This window comes from Conger conger, chromosome 1 (assembly GCF_963514075.1).
Source record: "Conger conger chromosome 1, fConCon1.1, whole genome shotgun sequence".
In the NCBI taxonomy this organism is placed as follows: Eukaryota; Metazoa; Chordata; class Actinopteri; order Anguilliformes; family Congridae; genus Conger; species Conger conger.
Genome location: NC_083760.1, coordinates 10,304,097 through 10,316,660, shown reverse-complemented (window position 1 = coordinate 10,316,660; position 12,564 = coordinate 10,304,097).

The window sequence follows — 12,564 nt, the reverse complement described above, 5'->3', positions numbered from 1 at the left end:
CTGCTGGAAACCGAGTCCTCTGGCATGTGCTACCTGTATTGGCAACATTTGTATACTTATAATTAAATGCATAGGCAATAGTTTGTGAAATATTTGTTATAGACATATGTAAAATTAAATCTACTGAATGTTCTATAATAGATGTCACATAGGCTTTGCCCTAGTGGGGATACATCTGTTGTAAAACAGGATGAAATCCCTGATTATATAATTTGTCCTATTGGATAAATTAAATTATTTAGGCATAGGCCAAATGTATAGTGCATCTTGGTGTACCATATTAGTTTCCTCTGCTTCACTTTGTGTGCTCTAGTTGCACCACTGTGAAGGCAGAGAATTTATATTGTTATATACGGTATACTGCATGTCTGTGCATGTCATTTAAGAATTGTTAGTTAATAATACTAATATACTTACTTGGATGCCAGTTAGATTAACTGAGGCATGTGTGTACCTAAATCTAATTGTATGTTTGTGTGGTTTCTCCCACTAACACAAAATATATATATTAGAATATTTTCTAGACCTTAGATAAACTAGTTAATGCCATGAAATGAACCCTTTAAAGTTTTCACTGATTTACAGTGACCTGTGGCATCTGTACCTATACGGTGAGATGTTTACAACAGGAGAGGTCTTTATAGCCCAGTAACACTGAATTGGCTTATATTTTGGAAGGTGTTCCAAATGAAAAATGTTTAAGCAAATTTCAGAGTAAAAGAGAAGAAGCAATTCCTCCTCTTATTTACACCTCTGGGCATAAAACCTAACAAGGGGGGTCATTTTCTGGCAAGGACTGATTTATGGGTAATTCTACTCCCCCCACAGTTTCAAGCTTTTCAGTTCCTCACTGCCCCCCCTCACAGCTCTCACTGCTCCCTTTGTGCGTCTTGTCTCTCCTTCCCTAAGTGTTTGTCATGTGTGGTGTTTCTTGTTGTAAGAGCAGTGAACCTGCACTCTCAATGGTTTATCTTGAGAGAGTGTATGAATTGTTTTGTTTTGATGTATTGTTTTTGATCAATTCTTTAATTTGATTACAGATTTATGCAGACATTCACCCTGCATAAATGTATATATTTTTATTGTTTTTGATTAATTATTTAATTTGATTACAGATTTATGCAGACATTCACCCTGCATAAATGTATATTTTTATTGTTTTTGATTCATTCTTTCATTTGATTACGGATTTATGCAGCCATTCACCCTGCATAAATGTGTATATTTTTATTGTTTTTAATTCATTCTTTGATTGGACGTATGGATTTGTGCAGACATTCACCCTGCATAAATGTTTATATTTTGAAGCAAATAGCTGCGTTATACATCTTGTGTTTGGTATATGTTAGTTTTAACCGTCCCAGTATTCTGTTCTGCATGCGATATACTGCAATATAGTAGTATGCATGGCTACAGGCACAGCTCGATAATTTAGTTCCTGAATTCTGAGGCAGACGTGCCATCCAAATACTTATAGGATAATTCATTATCCTAAATTTCATCAAGTTTGGTAAACCAGATGATCACTGGTCTCAAACATATCATTCATAGTTTACAAAAAATATATTCACGGCTGTTAGATCTGAAGCGCAGGCGCTCCATTCTATTAGCTGTTCACTTGTCCATCAGACCCATACCATCGAGCGTGTCTTAGCCTGCAGAACATATGCCAAGGGTTGGTTTGCTGCTGCCAGCAAGATATTCTGGACTTTTGTCTGCACAAGAACCCTAGTCATGTCGTAAGGGAATTCATTGAGGCCTTAGGCTGGCATAGGTGGATTGTGTCAGAACAAAGATAAAATATTCTTTATCCACTTCATTAATGTGTCTATGTATTGTTTGTATGTTTACTATAAATAGTTGTACTGTTTATATTGGATTCTTGGTTTCTTTTCCTTTGATTCACCTAAGACAGGTCTATCTAAATTCCACTACCATACGCTCAACCTGCGTAGTAGTGAAGAATCAGGTATTTAAATTAGATCACCGTATTGGTGCATATCTCTATAAGGGACATGAAGACCATATTCACCACTCGCACTGGTTGTCATGAAACATCTTGTCATTATTATATGTCTAACAATATTTTCCCATTTTGTGCCAAATGTATTGGTGTTCAGTTTTTGTCTGGCCATGCTGAGATCGTCCAGGTGTCTCACCCACAGTAGTACGTCATCAGCGAGATGAGCTCCTTCACGCATGAAGGTCTGACCTTTCCAGCGCGTCACTTGATTGACTGGAAGTGATTGAGGACTTCGTAATGGGTCAGATCTGCGTTCTGAGGAAAATTCCGCTGGAGGTGGACGTCTCTCTGTGGTGGAAGGACACTATTTCTGGACAGTGTGCGTGGTCTCTGACTGACCTAATGGACCTGGTGCAACGGGTCGTCCAGGGCCAGCTCCTCTACCGGCTCTGCCCAGGATACCTACATATGGTGGGACTGGTGGAACTGGGTGTTCTGAGAGTCCGTCATCACCAGCCTCATTCCACTCCCTAAAATCTTCTAGCCCTGCTGTTTCGGTGCTCAGCCCCCTGCAGGTGCCAACACTGTCGGGATTGAGACCCCAAGCATCCGCAGGGAATTACATGTACAGCCACGGCTTTCACAGTGACCCCTTGGAACTGTGTTGTTTGTCCCTCGGGGCCATAGGGGGGAATCTGTAAGCCGGTCATAAGGAACATTTGGTCTCATGCGCTGGTCAGCTTGCTGACTTTCCCCCTCCTACATTGTTAGCCCCCACCATTGGCACACATGCCTGTGGGGGAGAGCTAGAGAAGGATTTTCTCACATTCCAGAACAGGAATATTGGAGATGGTATAAAGATGTTTCATGATAATCCCAGGTCAGAATATAGTGATGTTTGGTGTTATTCTGATTGGTTCAGTGCGACTGGTGTAATGGTCTAGTTTTTGTAACAGTCTACCTTTTGATATCACAACCATTCAGGAGCCGAGGGGAAACTGGACAAAAAGTCTCTGTAGAAGCCAGGTGTTTTAGCCCCCTGCCGGGTGGGCCTGGCTGTAAATTATAGATGGGTGACTCACTGTTTAGAACTGGATTTCGGAGATAAGGAGAAGAAACCAAACAGTCTGGGATGTCTCCTTTCCTTTCATTCACCCAAATCAGGTTTATCCAAAAGGTATATTACCATGAGAGGCACAAAGACATATTTACAGCATAATGCAGTTATCATGAAAACTCCCAACTACAGCATTCACAGATATGATGGGGCGGCCTGTAGCAGGAAGGGCTGCCATCTGTGAAGAGCCTGTGAGCTGGGGGTTGACTCTGCCATTTGTGAGGTGGGGGTTCTGGGGCGTGTCAAAAGGGACAAAGGACAATACTGTTTGTAGTACCTTTTGAGGAGTTCCAGACCAGTGACACCAAGATGATAAAGGAGAGATATATGGTGGGTGGATGAGCGGTTCCCGGGCAATTAGGCCATGTGGGCCATTAAAACTCCCGGGAAAGGAATGTGCCTAACATCTTATGGCCCCACACCTGGTCACTTCCAGGGGGAAAGACTCCGGGCAGTACCACAGTGCCCTCCTTTGGGCACTGCTGTCATTACCCCAGGGACTACTCTCTTGAATGAAAACCTCAAAACTGTTGTTTAGATGGTAAATAGACCCGGTAACACCTTGAAAACATTGCCCATGTGATCCTTGTATTATTGCATTAAGTCTTATGTAATGGTAACAGGAATTGCATGTAAAATGGATAATCAGGAGGGAAGTTTCATGATAACTGCACCATAACAAAACATTAGGATAATCTGTTTGGTATGGATGTGATCCAGTAAAGTCAACGAATCAGATGAGATACATTTCATACCAAATGGATTTTAATCAACCATAGTTTCAATAACTCAAGGGAAAACCTACACGTCCTCTCCTGGTAATCATCTCATTTTCCCTACTCAACAACCCCCAACGGTGGGGGTCTAAATTCCAGATTTGACCACCCCTCCAGGTTGATTTATGGCACTGCCGCCTGGTTTCAAACGTGTGATTTGGCATAAAAGCAAGGGAGACAGACCAATCGAGGAAGATCGTATTCGACTTCCCACACAACATGTCTTGGGTATGTATGTATGTATGTGTAGCAGTGGAAGATCGTATTCGACTTCCCACACAACATGTCTTATGTAGGTATGCGTGTATGTAAGTATCGGGAAGATCGCACTCGATTTCCCACACTGTGCATACTTTGTATATGTGTGTAGCGAAAGCAGGCTGGGTAAGATTTCACTCTATTCTATTTATCTTTAATTTGTCTATTGACTGTAATTGACTGTTTTATTCTACGCTAACTGCCTACCCGTCTGGAAATAAATTATTTTGTTTGTAACTTGCGTGATCTCCATGACTCTAATTCATCTTGTACCTTTTCAGCCTAAATTACAACTGAATATTGAGGGGGACAATGGGGACCAAGGACTGACCGATCGGCAGTCCCGTGGTACAGGTGATAGTTCTAAGCTGTGAGGCCAGCAAGTTTCTGCCACCGTAAAGGGTCGGCTATGCAAGGCTTTTGTGGTTTGATGTGAAGGGAACCCATGGGCGTTAATGCGCCGGTTTCTGTCGAACTATCTCTAAGGAGCCCAGTTAATGCTACGCCGACCTGGGCTCACAACTATCATGACTGTGTTGCATGTATTGTGTTGACTGGACCCTCAGCCTCTGAGTTCTACACCGAACTGAGAGCTTGGTACCCCTGTGATAGTTCTAAGCTGTGAGGCCAGCAAGTTTCGGCCAACGTAAAGGGTCGGTTAGGCATGGCTCTTGTGATTGGACGCGAAGGGAACCCATGGGCGTTAATACGCCGGTTCCTGTCTAATTAGCTCTAAGGAGCCCAGTTAATGCTGCGCCGACCTGGGCTCGCAACTATCATGACAGTGTTGCATGTATTGTGTTGACTGGACCCTCAGCCTCTGAGTTCTACACCGAACTGAAATATTCAGCAATAATGTTAAATCGCGAGAACATATATTGAGTAATAGTGGCGCAGGTACGAGTCGAGTGTAATCACTCCCGAGGTTCGCGTAAGTTGCACACCCAAATTTCTAAATTATATATCTTAAATGGAGTCAGATCAACGAGTGGAACGAGAGTAACCACTAAGCTTTCAAAACGGCCCCGTTTACGAACGGAGAATATTAGGAATATTACTGATCTGTTTCAGGCCAGTTGTAAGCGGGATATGGGGCAGGTCAATCCATATCCGACCCGTGGCAACAGACCCAGTATATTCCTAAACATAATTGTGCTCTGTTCGTGTGCGGAGTTTGATAATTAAAATCTTTCATTCAACAGCCAGGAAAGAACACGTCGTCCCTTCACCTCCAGCTATTCCCTCATTGGTCTAGCTGTGCAGGTTCTACAATTCTGACCTGGGATTATCATGAAACATCTTTATACCATCTCCAATATTCCTGTTCTGGAATGTGAGAAAAGGGGGCCCCCAGGGCCCAAGAAGGCGCCTCTAAGAATCCTTCTCTAGCTCTCCCCCACAGGCATGTGTGCCAACGGTGGGGGCTAACAATGTATGCTCCAGGAGGGGGAAGTCAGCAAGCTGACCAGCGCATGAGACCAAATGTTACTTATGACTGGCTTACAATTTGCTTTCCTGTGTAAAGGCGAGGAAATATTTGTGAGAATACATTATTGCAACTGTCATAGATAATGATTTTGTTTTTGTATGTATTTAATTTGTGTGTGACTGCAATGGTTCAGAGACCAGAGTAGGCAGATACATTATGTTGTGATGTCACTTCCTCCTGAAGGACATGGCTCAGTGCAGGTTGAATGATGTTGGTTTTTCTCCAGCAGTGAAGCAGCAAAATGGTCCCAGCACTCATCAGGTTAACAGGATCCTTGCTGTGGTTGACAGGTAAGAATTAATTCCTTAGAAAGCAGGAGAAAACAATATTGGTTCACTTTTCTAAAAGATGCTGTTCATGTGTGGTGGTTGAGCTCTTGAAAAATATTATTTTCTCTGTGTTCGCAGGGTTGGCTCTCAGTAGTGGAGTTAATCAGTCTCCCACTGAAGTCCTGAGAGAGTCTGGAGGTTCCATACAGCTCAACTGCAGCCATACCATCCCTTCTTACAACATCATACTGTGGTACCACCGGGCAGCAGGGAACAGTGCCTTAACACTCATGGGACATTTATATCTTACGACTTCAAATATAGAAACCTCATATGAGAATCACTGCAATTTGAGTGGAGATGGTCAAATTTCAGCATCTCTTCTCTTCCCCAAAGTGAGATCTGCAGACAGTGGAGTGTATTTCTGTGCAACAAGTTATGCACAGTGATTGCAGGTCCCTTTTCTCCACTCCAAAAATGGAAAGAATGCCTTTCTGATGCAGACACATTATTGTCTATAAAGATTAGACCAACACACCTGCACAAAACCACTAGATCATTCTTTAATTCAGTGCCAAATAACTGCCACAGTACAGCTGCTCTGTAATAGAGAAGGGTTATCAGCGACTGTTGGAATGAAGACTTGAAGTTCTTCAGCAGGACCTAGTATAACCAATGACAGAAGTGTTGAAATTGTGATGTCACTTCCTCTCTTGCTAGATGTTAGAATTCCAGGGTAGAATTTTATTTGCTCAATCAGCATCACTGAGGAATCAACATGATCAGACCCCTCAGTGCTTTCACCATCATACTGTACAGCCTCACAGGTAATCATATAAAAAAAAAGTAATTAAATGATAGTAAGTGAAATAAATACTTTAAATAAGAACAAGGTGACAATGAGATTTTTGTTTATTTCCAGGTGTGCAGAGTGATGTCAGTATAACTCCCAGAATTATCTGGGCTCGTAGAGGGGACCCTGCCCAGATGAACTGCAGCCACAACCTGGGAGCATCATACACTTACATGTACTGGTACAAACAGAATCCACATGAGGGTATTCAGCTCATAGTGCTTACAAGTTCCTATGGCAACCCTGAGTTTGGGAATTTTAGCAAAGACCGATATCTGGCTGAGAAAACTGTGGCTGAAAGAGGCTCTCTCACGGTGAAGAAGCTGGAGGCAGAAGACGGCGGCACGTATTTCTGTGCAGCCAGTGAACACGGCCCTGCAGACTCATTGCCTGGGTGAACATAAACCTCCCCGTGCCAGTCTGGCTGAGACAGGGGAGGAGCAGACCTGAAACGAAGCCAAGAACACAAACAGTAGCGAGGCTCTCCTGCAGGGGGATCTACAGCTTCATCAACAGAATGACAAATGATTTTGAAAAATAGCTTTTCTCCTGTCTCCTCCTCCCCCCATCCCTTCTTCTTTACAGAGCATCCATAGGCAGTGATGTAGTGCTCTAATTCTCACTTTGACTCTGATGCACCAAGATGATCAGAGCTGTTCTCACATTCAGTGTCTCTCTGAGTTGTCTGATAGGTAAGGATAAATTCATCAGAAAGCAGGAGAAAACAATCTTGGTTCAGTTTTTGAGAAGAAGCTGTTAATGCGTGTGGTGGTTGAGCTCTTGAAATGTGTTTTTTCTCTGTGTCCGCAGGGCTGGCTCTCAGTGGTGAAGTTAATCAGTCTCCCGCTGAACTGCTGAGAGAGTCTGGAGGTTCCATACAGCTCAACTGCAGCCATACCATCCCTACTTACTACACTATACTGTGGTACCACCGGAAAGCAGGGAACAGTGCCTTAACACTCATGGGATATCTCGCTAATGAGGACCCAACGATAGAAGCCTCATATCAGGATCACTGCAGTTTGAGTGGAGATGGTCGAATTTCAGCATCTCTTCTCATCCCCAAAGTGAGATACGCAGACAGTGGAGTGTATTTCTGTGCAGCAAGTTATGCACAGTGATTGCAGGTCTCTTTTCTCCACGACAAAAACAGAAAGAAGGCCTTCTGATGCAGACACATTATTCTCTGTAAAGATTAGACCAACACACCTGCACAAAACCACTAGATCATTCTTTAATTCAGTGCCAAATAACTGCCACAGTACAGTTGCTCTGTCATAGAGAAGGGTTATCAGCGACTGTTGGAATGAAGACTGAAGTTCCTCAGCAGGACCTAGTATGACCAATGACAGAAGTGTTGAAATTGTGATGTCACTTCCTCCCTCTCTTGCTAGACATAATGATTCCAGGGTAAAATTTGATTTGCTCTCTCAGCATCACTGAGGAATCAACATGATCAGACCCCTCAGTGCTTTCACCATCATACTGTACAGCCTCACAGGTAATCATTATTTACTGCAATTGCATTGTAAAATTAAAAGAAGAATAAGCAATTAAATTACAGAAAAACAACAAAAACTCTTTAAATGAGCACAAGTTTCCATGTCAATTTTTGTTTCATTTCAGGTGTGCAGAGTGATGTCCTTTTGACTCCCAGAATTATTTGGGCTCGTAGAGGAGACCCTGCCCAGATGAACTGCAGTCACAACCTGGGAACAACTTACGATTACATGTACTGGTACAAACAGAACCCACATGAGGGTATTCAGCTCATAGCGCTTACAAATCCCTATCGCAACCCTGAGTTTGGGAATTTTAGCAAAGACCGATATCTGGCTGAGAAAACTGTGGCTGAAAGAGGCTCTCTCACGGTGAAGAAGCTGGAGGCAGAAGACGGCGGCACATATTTCTGTGCAGCCAGTGAACACGGCCCTGCAGACTTATTGCCTGGGTGAACATAAACCTCCCCGTGCCAGTCTGACTGTGACAGGGGAGGAGCAGACCTGAAATGAAGCCAAAAATACAAACAGTTGTGATTCTCTCCTGCAGGGGGATCTACAGCTTCATAAACAGAATGACACATGATCTTGAAAAATGGCTTTTCGCCTGTCTCCTCCCCCCACCCATTCCTCTCCAAGCCGCATCCATCAGCAGTGATGTAGTGCTCTAATTCTCACTCTGACTCTGATGCATCAAGATGATCAGAGCTATCATCACATTCAGTGTCTCTCTAAGCTGTCTGATGGGTAAGAATGAATTTCTCAGAAAGCAGAAGAAAACAATCTTGGTTCAGTTTTTGAGAGGATGCTTTTCATGCGTGTGGCGGTTGAGCTCTTGAAATATCTTCTTTCTCTGTGTCTGCAGGGCTGGTGCTTGGTAGTAAAGTTAATCAGTCTCCCGCTGAAATGCTGAGAGAGTCTGGAGGTTCCATGCAGCTCAACTGTAGCCATACCATCTCTTCCTACAACACCATACTTTGGTACCACCGGACAGCAGGGAACAGTGCCTTAACACTCATGGGACATTTATATCTTACGACTTCAAATATAGAAACCTCATATGAAAATCACTGCAATTTGAGTGGAGATGGTCGAGTTTCAGCATCTCTTCTCATCCCCAAAGTGAGATCTGCAGACAGTGGAGTGTATTTCTGTGCAGCAAGTTATGCACAGTGGTTGCAGGTCCCTTTTCTTCACTACAAAAACAGAAAGAATGAGACAGGTGTGTGGGGGTTGGACCCAAAATGCACGACTCAGAAACAAGTTATATAAAGACCCCTCAGGGTCTTATTCGGGACGAATCCCAGGAGCGTAGTCAAAAGAAGCAAAGTCCATACACGTAGATCCAGCCAAACAACTAGTAAACAAACAAAAAGCACGGTGCGAGGGAAGAGGCGAACTCGTAGTCGGTAGACGTGCAGGGAGGTCCGGTAGCAGGAGAGCGGTCAGCGGGGCAATGAACAGGCGGACGGCAGGCAGAGGCATAGTCGTGGGCGAAGCGGGAGTCGAAACAATGAAACAATTAGCGTAGCAAAAGTACAAAACGGTAGGCGAGGACGTGGTCAAAAACAAACAGTGGTCAACAAAACAGAAATCAATAAACAATGGTCGGTAACAGGCTTGGATCGTAAAGTGAAATCAAACAGTAAGTAATACTCAAGAGTTGCGTAGTAAACTAGAGCCAGACAATTTCGCAGTGAACAGTAGCGCGACTGGGATATAAATGCAGATGTAGACAGGTGTAGACAATTAGTTAGAGCGTAGCAAGGAAATGGAAAACAGGTGCGATGGATGACAAGTTTAACAAGGTGATTAGTAATCGTTAGTAATAAACCTATCCTGCCCTAGCATTAGTAAATTAGTAAATGACATGCACGAGAAACGTAAGGTAACATGAACACATGATTAGTTTGTTAGTTTCTACCCAATCCTGATCTAGCGTTAGTAGTTTTAGTAAATAGACAAATGGAAACAATTAGGGAGTGAATGACAGAAAGAGAGAGAGAGAAAAGGCTTTGCGGAAAGACATGTGTATGCATAAACAACGACCAGTAACGTAACAATAAACATAAATCAAAACATAACACAAAACGAAACTAAGACGATAACCATACAACATAACAAGGTAATATAATCGTAGGAAACATAACTAGACATGACAAGAAAATAAATCGTAACGAAACATAACTAAACAACATGACGAACCTAGACTAACATAATACATGATAAGACACTACGTGACTAAGAAAACATGAATAAACATAAAACATGGCGAGACAGACCTGAAACGTGACAAAGAATGCCTTTCTGATGCAGACACATTATTGTCTATAAAGATTAGACCAACACACCTGAACAAAACCACTAGATCATTCTTTAATTCAGTGCTAAATAACTGCCACAGTACAGCTGCTCTGTAATTGAGAAGGGTTATCAGCGACTGTTGGAATGAAGACTTGAAGTTCTTCAGCAGGACCTCCTATGACCAATGACAGAAGTTTTGAAATTGTGATGTCACTTCCTCCCTCTCTTGACAGACGTAAGGATTCCTGGGTAGAATTTAATTTGCTCTCTCAGTATCTCTGAGGAATCAACATGATCAGACCCCTCAGTGCTTTCACCATCATACTGTACAGCCTCACAGGTAATCATGTAAAAAAAGGTAATTTAATGATAGTAAGTGAAATAAACACTTTAAATAAGAACAAGGTGACAATGAGAATTTTGTTTTTTTCCAGGTGTGCAGAGTGATGTCAGTATAACCCCCAGAATTCTCTGGGCTCGTAGAGGGGACCCTGCCCAGATGAACTGCAGTCACAACCTGGGAGCAACTTACACTTACATGTACTGGTACAAACAGAACCCACATGAGAGTATTCAGCTCATAGTCCTTACAAGTTCTTATGGCAACCCTGAGTTTGGGAATTTTAGCAAAGAACGATATCTGGCTGAGAAAACTGTGGCTGAAAGAGGCTCTCTCACGGTGAAGAAGCTGGAGGCAGAAGACGGCGGCACGTATTTCTGTGCAGCCAGTGAACACGGCCCTGCAGACTCATTGCCTGGGTGAACATAAACCTCCCCGTGCCAGTCTGACTGTGACAGGGGAGGAGCAGACCTGAAACGAAGCCAAAAACACAAACAGTAGCGAGGCTCTCCTGCAGGGGGATCTGAAGCCTCATAAACAGACACACATTTCATTAAAAATGAACTTTTCAACAATGAGCTGACTGAAAAAAAACATTCAAAAGTGAACTTTTCTCCTGTTTCCTTCTCTAGAAATCACATTTTAAATTCAATTTAAAATGAGTGGGGAAAAAAAACTATAAAAGTAGTTAGTTGAAGTTGATTCGTTTAAATGATCCAAAAGATGGTCAATGCGTTCAGTTTTGTATTTTGCAGAATCGATCCGATAAATAATTTGCTTTCCTATGTAAAAGCGAGGAAAAATTTGTGAGAATAAATAATTGTAACTGTCATAGATAATTATTTTGTTTTTGTATGTATTTAATTTGTGTGTGGTTGCAATGGTTCAGAGACCAGAGTAGTCTGATACACTATGTTGTGATGTCACTTCCTCCTGAAGGACATGGCTCAGTGCAGGTTGAATGATGTTGGATTTTCTCCAGCAGTGAAGCAGCAAAATGGTCCCAGCACTCACCAGGTTAACAGGAGCCTTGCTCTGGTTGACAGGTAAGAATTAATTCCTCAGAAAGCAGGAGAAAACAATCTTGGTTCAGTTTTGGATCAGAAGCTTTTCATGCATGTGGTGGTTGAGCTCTTGGAAGATATTATTTCTCTGTCTTCGCAGGGTTGGCTCTCAGTAGTGAAGTTAATCAATCTCCTGCTGAACTCCTGAGAGAGTCAGGAGGTTCCATACAGCTCAACTGCAGCCATACCATCTCTTCTTACAACATCATACTTTGGTACCACCGGACAGCAGGGAACAGTGCCTTAACACTCATGGGATATGTATATCTTACGACTTCAAATATAGAAACCTCATATGAGAATCACTGCAATTTGAGCGGAGATGGTCGAGTTTCAGCATCTCTTCTCATCCCCAAAGTGAGATCTGCAGACAGTGGAGTGTATTTCTGTGCAGCACGTTATGCACAGTAATTGCAGGTCCCTTTTCTCCACTACAAAAACAGAAAGAATGCCTTTCTGATGCAGACTCATTCTTTTCTATAAAGAGTAGATCAACACACCTGCACAAAACCACTGGAACATTCATTCATTCAGTGCCAAATAACTGCCACAGTACAGCTGCTCTGTCATAGAGAAGGGTTATCAGCGACTGATGGAATGAAGACTGAAGTTCCTCAGCAGGACCTAGTATG